Raw genomic sequence first — 12,058 nt, 5'->3', positions numbered from 1 at the left:
TAATTTATCTGGCTTCCCCAGGTTGCCACCCAGGGGCATTATCAGCTGACATTACTCCCCCCCCCCCGTCACATGAGCGTTGGGCTCATCAACAGGCTGGTCTGCAGCAGCTGCAGTTACCTGGGCAGCGCAATAAGAGAAGACCCTCTGTTTCTGCCTGGTTTTGAACCAGGGACCTTTTGCGTGTTAGGCAAACGTGATAATCACTACACCACAGAAACACATTTTGAGGGGTGGAACTTGTCTGACTGTTCTGTTCCTGGCTCTTTCTAACACCCTGCTCTGCAGGGGAGGGGGATGCTCCTTGTGAACACTCCACCTCTTGTTCTCAGGGAAGCGCCTAATTTCCTCACCAGCCCCTTGAGATTTGTAGCTCAAAGCTGGAGCTGCTGTGGAAGGAGGTGACGCTACAGAAGCTGACGGGGGACAATCAGCCGGCGAAGGGTTATTTTTTCTCCTCCCTGGGCTGATGTGGCTAGAACTGAGAAGAAAATTCTCTTCCCTTCTCCTTAGAAGATGGAAACTGCAGTTAGTTCTCTCTTTGGTTCTACTAAAGCTGGACCCCAGGACTAGACTTTTTCTTTCTAAAACCCTGGTGAAAACTGAGAGCCAATTGCTCACAGGCTGAGAATGTGAGTTAAAGAAGGGTACTGCCCAGCAAGGGACTTGAACACATGACCCTGAGATTAAGAGTCTCATGCTCTACCAACTGATCTAGCCAGGCTGCATGCAAAAAGTTTCCTAATATCCCATCTCAGCGTAACAGGAGCCAGGTGTTCTCCACTGCCTGACTCAAGGCTCTTTTTTGCCCCTAATGTGGGGTTCTGGTCTGTGGAGAGGTTTGTGCTCGAACCCCACTCCCGACACATCCACTTCTTTCCCCACAAGGAACGGCCCCATTTCCATCTCTCCAGGGGCAGGAGAAGGGCTCTGGCCTGTTCTCTGCAAAATGCTCAGCCTGTTTCATTTTCTGCAGGAACGAGTGGGATCCATGCGCCCTGTTCCCCAGTGAGAGGTATGTGTCCTCTTCCCCCCTTTCCACAGACACAGCAGGCCAGGGGGCTATGAGCCTCCAGAGGCCCCTTCCTACTTGGCCTCCCAAAAAGCTGGGGTGAAAAGCTGCTAGACCCCAGAGGTAGCAAGATTCACTCGTTAGGGTCCATCTCAGTCTGGGCTCAGTGAGAGTCCATCCCACCTGAGATGTGTGTTACACAAAAGCCTCGTGTTCCCTGTGTAGAAGCTATTTTATGTTTAGCTAGAAGCCATCTTGTATATCAGAAACCATTTCAGCTTTTCTCTCAAGCACGTAGACCAGAGTGAACTTTCTGTCACCCCGTGAGAAGAGGCCTACAGGATGGGCTATTGGTATGTGTTAATTGGGCTGGTTGGGACAGGAGATGTACTCCCTCGTACCTGTCTGCCATCTTGTTGATAAGGCTTTGTTTTTTTCCAAATTTAATTGAGGATTTCTGTAATTGGATGCCCTGACGTCAGACTGTTTGGCTAAGGCAGGCATATCCAAAGTCCGGCCCGGAGGCCAATTGCGGCCCGTGTTCCGGTTTAATACGGCCCCACAGGTAATTTGGCAATATCTATCTTTTATGGCCCCCAACGAATCCATATGTATTGAGTTGAATACATTGTAAAATCTCAGTTAATGTCAGTTGGTCTAAATCAGTTATAAATATATTTGGACACAACATGTATACTTGGTGTTATGTTCCTGTTCATATTTTTTGAACTTAAAAGTTGACAGAAAACCTTTATTACCAGAGAGCACCTTACTAGGTGCCAGAAATCTGCTCTTGCTGCCTTTGGCTTCCTGCTGTGAGGACATGGCCAAGCTCAACTGAAGGAAGCTGCCTCCAGCTACATAAGGGGGGATGGTGGGAAGAGCAGACACATTGGCCAGGCACCACTGGGGGCTGCATCCCTCACCTCCTCCGGACCTGGCAGGTGCCTGGGCCAGCTTAGCTATGGGGCCGCTCTCTGGGACAGCAAACACGGACACAAGGCAGGATTCTCTCATTCTAGGACCATTTGTTGATTTTTAAGCTTTCACAGCTACAGTCTAGCAGGGCCCCACCGAAGGGAATGACAATGTGGCCCTCAGATCTTTTGTTTGCTGGTGCCCAAGCACCACCGAGCTCACAGTTGTGATGGCCAAGTGGTTAAAGTGTTGGACTTGAAATCTAATAGACTTTCCTTGCAAAGGTTCAAATCTTCCTCACAGCGAGGCCTGTGTTTTGGCCACACCTCTAACCAAAGCAACAAACTCCTGAGACACTCTCCCCACACTCCCCATCCCCTGTCAATCCCCTTCTACTTCTTTCAGTGCCACGTCCAGACTGAAGAGGACACTCTTTCTACGAGGCAGAAGGGACATGTCCAGAGAACAGGGTTTTCCAAAATGTGGTGCCATGTAGCAGCAGATGGCAGGAGCCAAAGAGGCTTGACAGCCTGTTCCATCCCAGCGCGCCACCCTCCCAGCCTGCTGCTGCTCCAGGAGGGGGTGTCAAGCCATGTGCATCAGGGCATTGTGATGTCACGTGTGATACCAACACACAAAGCCCTGCCCCCCACCCATGGAGCTACTGGCAGATGGGCACAGACCTTCTGTCCCCTCTGTCCTCACCTTCTGCAACCAGCTGTTTCCAAGAGGGTGAGTCTGGGCAGAAGGTGATTCCAGGATTCTGTTCCTGCCCTTGTGGACAGAGACACCTGGACAGAGAAGCAGCCCCAAAAGGCCCCTCCATAGCTCAGCTTATAGAGCAGAGGACTGGAGCAGCTGCCTTGACTCTACTTCTAAGGAGAGTTCTTTTCCCCTCCCCTGGATGAGGCAGAGCAGGCAAGGCCCTTCTAGGGGTGACAGACAGGTTCTCTACAGAGGACCCAACCAACAGCTCAGCCACAGAAACAAAGGTCTCCTGCCAGAGCCAGGAAATGAACCAGACACCTTTAAATCTTCAGTTTAACACTGTCCCCACCAAGCTAGTTCAGCAGCTGTCAGGGAAGCTTTTCCCCACAGCAGCACACAAGAGAGCAGCTGTTGCCAGTGGCCCTGTAGGGCAAGATGAGCTTGACCAAGCCTCAGACCAGCTGGACTAGCCAGCCCACATCACAGTGAGTCACTAGTGGCCCCACCAGAGAAAAGCCCTTGGCAGCTGCAGAGACGTCCCTGTAGCTGTCTGTAGTGTCTTTTCCAGCAGCTCTCTCGTGGGGCTGCTGGCTTGGGTGTTTAATGCTTGATACTAGTAATGCCAAGGTTATGGGTTCAAGCCCCATGCTGACGCCAAGGCGGTTTGGTGCCTTGCCTTTGTGTACCTACCTGCTATGAACAAGGAAGAAGAAAAAAGTCCTGAAAGGTGGAAGAGTGGAAAGGAAGCATGGAGCAGAGTGTCAGCTCCTCTTCCTGTAGCGCTGCCCATGCAGGAGAGGGAAGGGGCAGTTTGAGTCACCCAGCTCTACCCCATGTGAAAATGGCAAGTGTTGCCTTAGCAGTGAGGGAGAGGTGGGAAGGAGCCTGAAGTAACCTCTTGGGTCACGGCTGCTGTAACATGTGACAATGAGGTTAGAAAAATGACTAGACAGTGGCCAAGTGAAACATCAGGCTGGTTTCCCTGAGTGGGGACCAGACCAGCAAGAGTTTTGTATCCTAGCCACTAGACCACCAGAGACACCTGACACATGCCTCTTTGCTCACCTACACTAGCCTTTTGCAGGATGAGGGAGATGAGGGGCCATTCTCCCTTGCCCAAAGGGGACAAGAACAGAAACCAAACAGAACATCAAAGCAGCCAGACTGGGCCATGCCAGTTGTCCAACTAGCCCAGGATCCTGTCTCACAACAGCAGCCAATTTCATTGTCCCAAGGGAATCCTCAGGACAGACACTTGTTAAGTGATCCCTCCTGTCACCCATTCCCAGCTCCTGGAATACACTAACTAGGGACACCTGCCCTGTCCATCCTGGTTAAATGCCATTCATTGTGGCCACCAGGGCTTCCAAAGTTGAGTAGCTCTGCATTAAGGGTTCTTATTAATGTCAAGAACCTCAAGCAATGTAAAGCCAGAGTGTGATGGAACTGGAAAGGAAAATATTTCCACTAGAAGGAAATTTTCCAAGAGGGCACTTGGACTTGAACCAAGGACCACTTGATATGCAGTCAAACACTCTGCCACTGAGCCACACCCCCACAGAAATTGGCATCTGCAGCCAATGTTGGGAACTGGAGAAGGAGCAAGAGACAAGAGGCTTTTGTGTAACTCACATCCCAGGTGCCACCCTTGGGCTTGGTCTCCACACTGAGCAGGTGGGTGGCAGGGGTCTGATACTGTCATAGCTGCAAGGCAAGTCACCCACCTGGCCCCTGAGCTCCATGTGGGCAGCAGCCAGACAGTGTGAGTGGAACAGAGGGTCGTGGGGGGCGGGGATTTGTATATTTTAGGAAGGGTCCTGAGTCCTGGCTCCCAGCCACGCACCTTGGCAGAAAGACCAGCGGCCCCTGCACAAAGCGCATTGTGGGAATAAGAGTTGGGGCAGCAGGAAAGGGGCCGGCCCCTCAGTACCAGCGAGTAGGGAGTGAATCCTGCTACTTCTCATGCGCAAAGGCAGCACTTTTCCAATGCAACTAATTCTGCCCCACCTGCAACCTGCCTCCAGTGCTCCTGCCACTGTCTGGCCCAGGAGGGCTGGTGTCCAGCAGCTCTCTGCCCCAACATGGATGGTTTTGGGGAGAGCAAGTAGGAAGTGGGGGCCGGGGCGGGAGGGCCACTGGAGCCACTGAGCCCCCCCTGGCTGGCTCTGCTAGTAAAAAGAAAAATTGGAAATTTCTCTCATCATTGGAGAATGTGGGTATCGATCCCACTACCTCTCACATGCGAAGCAAGCACTCTACCACTTGAGCTAATTCCCCTGCTTCAGGTACAATGGTCTTCTTGGAAGCTCTTCCCTTCTCCACAGAGACGTCGGCCTTCTAAGTCAGTTAGTCCTGGGAAAGGAGAAGGCTCCAAAAAGGCCTCAAAGGCAGATCTCAAGGAGACTCACTGCAGCAAAGCCATGGGGGGGCTCTGAGATGGCCCCTGCCCTGCAGCCTGTCCCACCTGGCCATTGTCATGGACTCTCTGTGAGGTCATCACCTCCCAACCACCTTTAGCCAATAAGCTGAGGGGCTGCGAAAGGCCCTTGTGATGTCACAGCCACACCCACCCCTGCCCTCCAGGGCTAATGTCCTGCCCCAGGCAGCCCCTTTGCATGGCTGAGCTGCTCCCAGGGGTGAAAGTGACACATTTCTCACAGGGCCTGTTCTATTGGGCACCACCCCTTGGGCTGGGCAGGAGGGGGGGAGGCTCAAGCCAGGAAGTTGGGGGAGGGGTTGTGATAGGACAGTACCTGTAAGAGTAGGAGACAGGGAGGGACAAAATGGTCTAACGGCACCTGCAGCCTTTCAGAACAACCCCCAGCCCCAACCCCAAGGACTAGCCCTTCCCTCCATCCTCACTGGGGTCTGCTGGGAAGTGCCTGGATGCCAGCCCACCCCAGTGTCAGCCTAAGGACTGACTGGTCTGTAAAAGCTGCATCCTGGAAATGAGGAAGCAGCTAAAGTGACTCTGGTGGGACTTGAACCCACAATCTTTGAATATTTAGCTGGACTCACATTAACCATTACAGCTTAGAAGTCCAACATGCTTTCTTTTCACCCCAGAGCCTGATGGGCTGGTGAGTTGGATATCTCCACTCTCTGCTTTGTCACTGGGGGGTCTGTCTCTTTTGGGAGAGAAGGTAAGAAGAGGGAGGGGGCCACTGAAATTAAAGGGTAGAGCTGTAATTGGAGAACGTGAGCATCGATCCCACTGCCTCTCGCATGCTAAGCGAGCGCTCTACCACTTGAGCTAATTCCCCTGCCTGTAAATGGCTTTGCTGCCTCACCCACCTTATTCCAGAGCCCACAGCATCCCCGCGAGTGCTACTTGTGAGACTCACACTTGTGGGTTGGCTAGCTCGGAGGTTTAGGGCGTCTTAAGAGCAAGCCCCTTATTTCAAGCTATAACAGGCTCGCTATTCCGACGTCCCTGCATGCGGATTTATTTCGAAGTGCTGTGTAGCCAGCCCCAAATTACAAAATAAGCTATTTCAAAATACAGGCAGTCCCCGAGTTATGCGGATCCGACTTATGTCGGATCCGCAGTTACGAACGGGGCCCTTCCTCTCCCTGGTCTCCAGCAGACCAGGGAGAGGAAGCAAAGCGGCGGAACACGCGGCCAGCTGACAGCCCAGACACGTCTGGGCTGTCAGCTGGCCGCGTGCTCCGCTCTGCTCCCCCTCCCCCTGGTCTGCAGACCAGGTGGAGGGGGAGCAGAGCAGAGCAGAGCAAAGCCGCGGAGCACGTGGCCAGCTGACAGCCCAGCAGATGCAGAGCAGAGCAGAGCAGATGCGTCTGGGCTGTCAGCTGGCCGCATGTTCCGCGGCTTTGCTCTGCTCTGCTCTTCTCCCCCTCCCCCCGGTCTGCAGACCAGGGGGACGGGGAGCAGAGCAGAGCAAAGCCGCGGAGCCCGAGGGCAGCAGGATAGCCACGGCGCGTCTGGGCTGTCCCGCTGCCTGCGTGTTCCGCCGCTTTGCTCCGGACGCCTGTGGTACAGCAGCTGGGGCGCTGCCGGTTGGTCCCGTAGCGCCGCTCTGGGCGCCACTGGACCAACCCAGCAGCACCCCAGCTGCTCTGCCCCAGGTGTCCCCAAGTCAGCAGCTGCTGAAAATGACCAGTGGCTGACTACAGGAAGCCCCTGCTCCGGGCTTCCTGGAATCAGCCGCTGACCCGTTTCAGCAGCAGCTGACTTGGGGATGCCTGGGGTTCTTAAGTTGAATCTGTATGTAAGTCAGAACTGGCGTCCAGATTCAGCAACTGTTGAAACTGATCAGTTTCAGCAGCAGCTGAATCTGGACACCAGTTCCGACTTACATACAGATTCAACTTAAGAACAAACCTACAGTCCCTATCTTGTACGTAACCCGGGGACTGCCTGTAGGCGCATTGATTATTTTGAACTATGGGACGCACCCCTAGTGAGTTAGAGCTGAACTCTGCCCCCAGCTCCCTGCTCCACCCACCCACCTACCTACTGACTCCCTCGCTGCCATGGGGCTGTTTGCATTGGCCTCTTCTCTCTGTAGCCAGGCTTCAGCCAGGACTGAGACTCAGGCAGGAGAATGTGACCCGGCTCCCTGCACCTGGGCCCTGCATTTCTCATCCCTCCAGAGACACATGTTAATGAAGGAATAAATCACAGTCACATGAGTGTAGATTATGAAATGTTGTTGCCTTGGAAACTCCCCACAGACCTTCCCCTGGGGTCCCGGGCAGCCCACTCACACTGCACAGCTTTCTTCGAGGTGAGGGTGCTGTGTAGACGTGCCCGTCCTATTGAGGGCCAGCCTGCTGAGGGGAGGCTCTGGCTACTTCATTTCCTCGTGTCTCTCAGGCTGTGTCTACACTGCAGGTCTATGTCTACACTTCAGGCTTTTTGTGCAAGAGCAACTGCTCTTGTTTAAAATCTTGCAGAGCGTCTACACTGAAGGCACATTTTTGCGCAAGTAAATTTATAGTGCAGCATCAGACAACAGGGCTTCTTGCACAGAAGTTATTGCTCTCCCCACGAGTAATAAGCCCTCTTGTGCAAGAACTTGTCCACAAGGAGGCAGTGTGGACGGGCAACAGGGGTTTCTTGCTCAAGAAAGCCAAATATCTAAAATGCCCGTCAGAGCTTTCCTGCGCAGGAAAGCGTCCACACTGCCATGGCTGCTTTTACAGAAAAGCACTTCTCTTGTGCAACAGCACATGGCAGTGTGGACACACTGTTGGGCAAGACCTTTTGCACAAAACAGGGTAGGTGTAGCCAGGGGTGTTTGGGTTTGTTACCAGCACTGAGCTTTGTACAACAGCCCAGGGAACATTGTGAAAAGCCAAAACCTTCCCGCCCTGGGTGTCCTTGGCCAGTCAGCAAGTGGCAGAAAGGTTCCCTGAAGTGCTGACTTCAGGTGATTTGAAGCAAATTGTAGCAGCTCAGATGAGGTGGCTGAGTGGTTAAGGCGATGGACTGCTAATCCATTGTGCTCTGCACGCATGGGTTCAAATCCCATCCTCATTGGGTGTTTGCAGCCCATCCTCTTGCCTCTCTCAGAGGTTCAGTGCCAGCCTCTCCTGCAACCCTGCCTGCCCCACAGGGGAAATCTCCACAGAGACACACCCAGCTGGGACCCTCAATCCCTTCTGCCCTCAAGGGGAAACCTCACAAAGGAGATTCCAGGCAGCCAGGCCAGGGGGGGGTCTCTGAGATGCCCCAGCCCTGCAGCCTGTCCCACCTGGCTGTTGTCATGGCCCCTCTGTGAGGTCACTGCCTCCCAGCCAATGAGCTGAGGTTCTGCAAAAGTTTCTTGTGATGTCACTGCTGCCTTCCAGGCTCATGTCCTGCCCCTGGCCAGCCCCTTGGCATGTGTGAGCTGCTCTCCCTGCCCCTGTCACTCAGGGCTGGTTCTGGGGCTCAAGCAGGGAACCTCAGAGGCTGCTCAGGGGGCCACGTTGCTAGGCCAGGGGCCTTCCTGTGGGGCTGTGAGTGTTGCTGTCCCTGCTGTACAGACAGGGCCATAGAGCCTCAGGAGGCTGCAGCGGTGGGAGACACTTCCCTGGTTTCGGGAGGGAGACGAGATGTCAAGTCCCATGACTTGGAGCCAGCTACAGATACCCATGGAAAGCTGATTTTCAGAGGGGTGTGATCAGCCCTTCCTGTGTATCTGGCTTCTTCAAAGGGGCTTAATCAGGAGTTAAAGTTGAAGAAGGGACAGTTAGAAGGTGAATTTCTGTCTCTGGCACTGTCCCACCTGACAAAGAATTTACATTCCTCTGCTTTCTGAGACAGTTGGCAAGGATGCTCCACAGTGGCTCTCTCTCTCTCTCCCTCTCTGCAGAAGCTGTTCAGACCCCTCACTAGCCAATGCTGGTGTTAGGTGCAGCTCTGAGTACTAAAACCCCAGATGTACAAAGTCAGAATGAAGGGAAGCATTTTGCTCTAGGAGTGACAGCCGGAGGGAGGTGACTGTAGCAGAGCAGGGTCTTTCTGGAGAAAAAGCGGAGCCTGAGGATGAGAAGGCCCATGAGAGGCAGAGACTCCAGAGCGGGGGGGCTAGTTATTTGGTCTGGCAAACTGGCATGGCCCAGTCTGGCTGCTTTGATGTTCTATTTGGCTGTTCTTGTCCCCTCTGGGCAAGGGAGAATGAACCCTCCCCCCCATCCTGAAGCGGACAGAAAATGGCCTGTGAAAGGCTAGTGTAGGTGAGCAAGGAGACTTGCTTTGTGTGTCCCTGATGGTCTAGTGGTTAGGATCCAGCTCTTTCATTGCTATGACCTGGGTTCAATTCCCAGTCAGGGAAGCCCCTGGCAATTTTTACCAAACAACTCCATAGTCAACTTTCATGGCCTTAGTCAACTTTCTTGCCACATGTTACAGCAGCTGTGACCCAAGAGGTTAACTCAGGCTCCTTTCCCACCTCTCCCTCACTGTTAAAAAAGGGTATAATGGTGCCAGCAGCCTTTCAGAACATCACCCAACCCTTCCCTCCCCCTTGGCTTGGCACCGTCTGGACTTAGGCCTCCCCAGTGCCAACCTAAGGGCTCTGGAGAGGACAGGGCAGCTCCAGGGGCAGAGTCCTTTTTTCTGCAGTAGTTTAAACCCAGCCCCTTGGTTTCAACTAACTAATATTACTCCTCATTTTTTGCCCCTCTGTGCCTCCCTCCCAACCACAACATACCCCAACACACCCCCTTCCCTCTCCCTCTCCCTCTCCCTCTCCCTCTCCCTCTCCCTCTCCCCCTCTCCTTGCTGGTAACACAATCAGGACTTTTCCCCGTTGAAAGAACAAACTCTCTGGTTTTTATGTGGGGAATGTAGAACTGGGGAGGGGGCTGGGAGGAAGGACTAAGGCTGGCACCTTCCTCTGGTGGTCCCACTGCCTCATGTCAGGGGCCTCAGCAGCGCTGGGGGGTGGCTCCAGGGGGAGAAGCTGGTTCAGGGGAACTTGAGCTGCTGGGCCACTGAAGCAGGCCCCCAGCAGCAGCCTCTGTGCAGGGCTCACACGCTCCAGGCCTCCCGGTCATATTGAGTCTCCCCGTGTGGCTTGGGCTCCAGAGCCTGCCCCCCAGCTGGTGCCTTGAGGTAGCCACTGCAGCAGCAGGAATTTGAGCATCAGGTCCCCTGCTTTTGAGGACAGGAAGCCAGGCCAAGGCCCTTTTAGCCACTGAGGCTGTGCAGGCTGGAGCCTCCCCCTACCAGATCTCTGCCCTGCTTCTTGCAGGGCTCACATTTTTGCTTCTTTCTGCTTCCCTGTCCATAGCAGGCAGCTAAAGGAAGGGAAGTTACCAAACCAAACACCACTGCAGCTAGCATGGGACTTGAACCCATGACCTTGGCATTATTAGTACAACGCGCTAACCAACTGAGCTAGCAGGCCTACGAAAGGGCATTTCACCAGTGGCCCTTTCAAGAAAGGCGTCTCAGGCAGCTGCAGGGATGTCTCTGCAGCTGCCAATGGCTCTTCTCTGACAGGGCCACTGGCGACTCACTGTGACATGGGCTGGCTAGTCCAGCTGGTTTGAGGGTAGGTCAAGGTGGCTGGAGGCCGGCAGACCCAGGGCAAAGAGAAGCTGGAATCTCTTGCTGCCAGCACCTTGCCTCCCAGCTTCTTCCCTGCCAGCAGCAGCTGCAGCCCCTTTCGGCCACTGGGGGTGTGTCTAGACTACCTAGTTTTGTCGACAAAAGTGGACTTTTGTCGACAAAACAATACCAGCGTCTACACTACCGCGGAGTTCTGTCGACATAACGTCGACAGAACTCCGCGGTTTTGTCGACGCTGGTATACCTCATTTTACGAGGCAAAACACCTTCTGTCGACAGAGTTCTGTCGACAGAAGGTGTTATTGCCTGTAACGTTGCGTCCAGACTACGGAATTCTGTCGACAAAGCGGCTTGCTTTGTCGACAGAACTCCATGTGTCTGGACGCAAATTGTCGACGGAAGTTTTGTCGACAGTATCTGTCGACAAAACTTCCGTCGACAAAACGCGGTAGTCTAGACGTACCCTGGGTCAGCCCGGGAAGGGAGGCAGGAATGGGGCCTCAGATTCCAGGGTTCTGAGTCCTGAGCGCTGCCCATGACACCAACCACCCCTCAATCAACTGGTCCAAACTGGTGCCCAGTTCATGCCCACTAGGACCTGCTTTACTTGGTTACTTTCCACCCAGAGCCCCCTTCTTCTCCTGGGCTGCGAGGAGCATCACTGGGATACTCTCATATCCCAGCACAGGGCCATCTCTCCAGTGACAGGAGACAGGGCTGGGCTTCTGACCTGCTCCACTGACACCTCCCGTCAGTCAGCTCCATCACTCAGGGCATGCCAGGGAGCTGAGTGATTGTGCCCTTGAGTGGCATTCCCAGCCAGCCAATCAGCTTAGTGAGCAGTTCATGGAGGCGGGGCAAAGAGCTCTCTTGTTAGGCCAGCAAGGAAGCAGCCCAGGCCCCACCCCCAGGGAGCCGGCTGTGGAGGGAGCCACTGCCTCTCCCCTGTGTAGGAGGCACTTTCCCAGTGGGGCAACTCTGCTCCCTGGGGCCTGTCTCTACCGCTTCTGTCACCGCCAGGCAATGGGAGAGCGAGTGGACTCCCCACGGGGCGCACGGTGAGAGACAGGGGGCTGGTGGCTCAGGGAGGGGCGGTCCCAGGAGGCAGAGGGCACCTGTGACTCTCGGCTGGCAGCTGACACTCTGCTCCTTGCTTCCCTCCCGTTGCTTCACCTCCCAGGGCAGGCAGCTACACAAAGGGGTTGTGTCTACACTGGGCCACTTATTCCGGAAAAGGAGCCGCTTTTCCGGAATAAGCTGCGAGCTGTCTACACTGGCCGCTTGCTTTTCCAGAAAAGCAACAACGATCTACTGTACAAAATCAGCTGCTATTCCGGAAAAACTATTCTGCTCCCGCTCGGGCATAAGTCCTTATTCTGGAACACTGTTCCAGAAAA

At 54.2% G+C, this 12,058-nt stretch overlaps 1 protein-coding gene and 4 non-coding genes across 5 annotated transcripts in view; 3 read left to right on the top strand and 2 right to left on the bottom strand.

Moving 5' to 3' along the window:
• The window catches only part of LOC142820483 (butyrophilin subfamily 1 member A1-like), a 646,031-nt gene that overhangs the window by 452,609 nt on the left and 181,364 nt on the right, over positions 1-12,058 (top strand). The gene's annotated exons all lie outside the window — the stretch shown is intronic.
• Positions 149-221, bottom strand: TRNAV-AAC (transfer RNA valine (anticodon AAC)). The gene has a single exon. It is a non-coding gene; the product is annotated as a tRNA-Val (tRNA).
• On the bottom strand, positions 4,124-4,195 carry TRNAC-GCA (transfer RNA cysteine (anticodon GCA)). The gene has a single exon. It is a non-coding gene; the product is annotated as a tRNA-Cys (tRNA).
• Positions 8,060-8,141, top strand: TRNAS-GCU (transfer RNA serine (anticodon GCU)). The gene has a single exon. It is a non-coding gene; the product is annotated as a tRNA-Ser (tRNA).
• On the top strand, positions 9,349-9,420 carry TRNAE-UUC (transfer RNA glutamic acid (anticodon UUC)). The gene has a single exon. It is a non-coding gene; the product is annotated as a tRNA-Glu (tRNA).

Source organism: Pelodiscus sinensis, chromosome 19, assembly GCF_052426305.1.
Source record: "Pelodiscus sinensis isolate ZL-2025 chromosome 19, ASM5242630v1, whole genome shotgun sequence".
NCBI lineage: Eukaryota > Metazoa > Chordata > Testudines > Trionychidae > Pelodiscus > Pelodiscus sinensis.
Note: the sequence above shows the minus strand (reverse complement) of the source record. Positions and strands in the feature narration are given on the sequence as shown.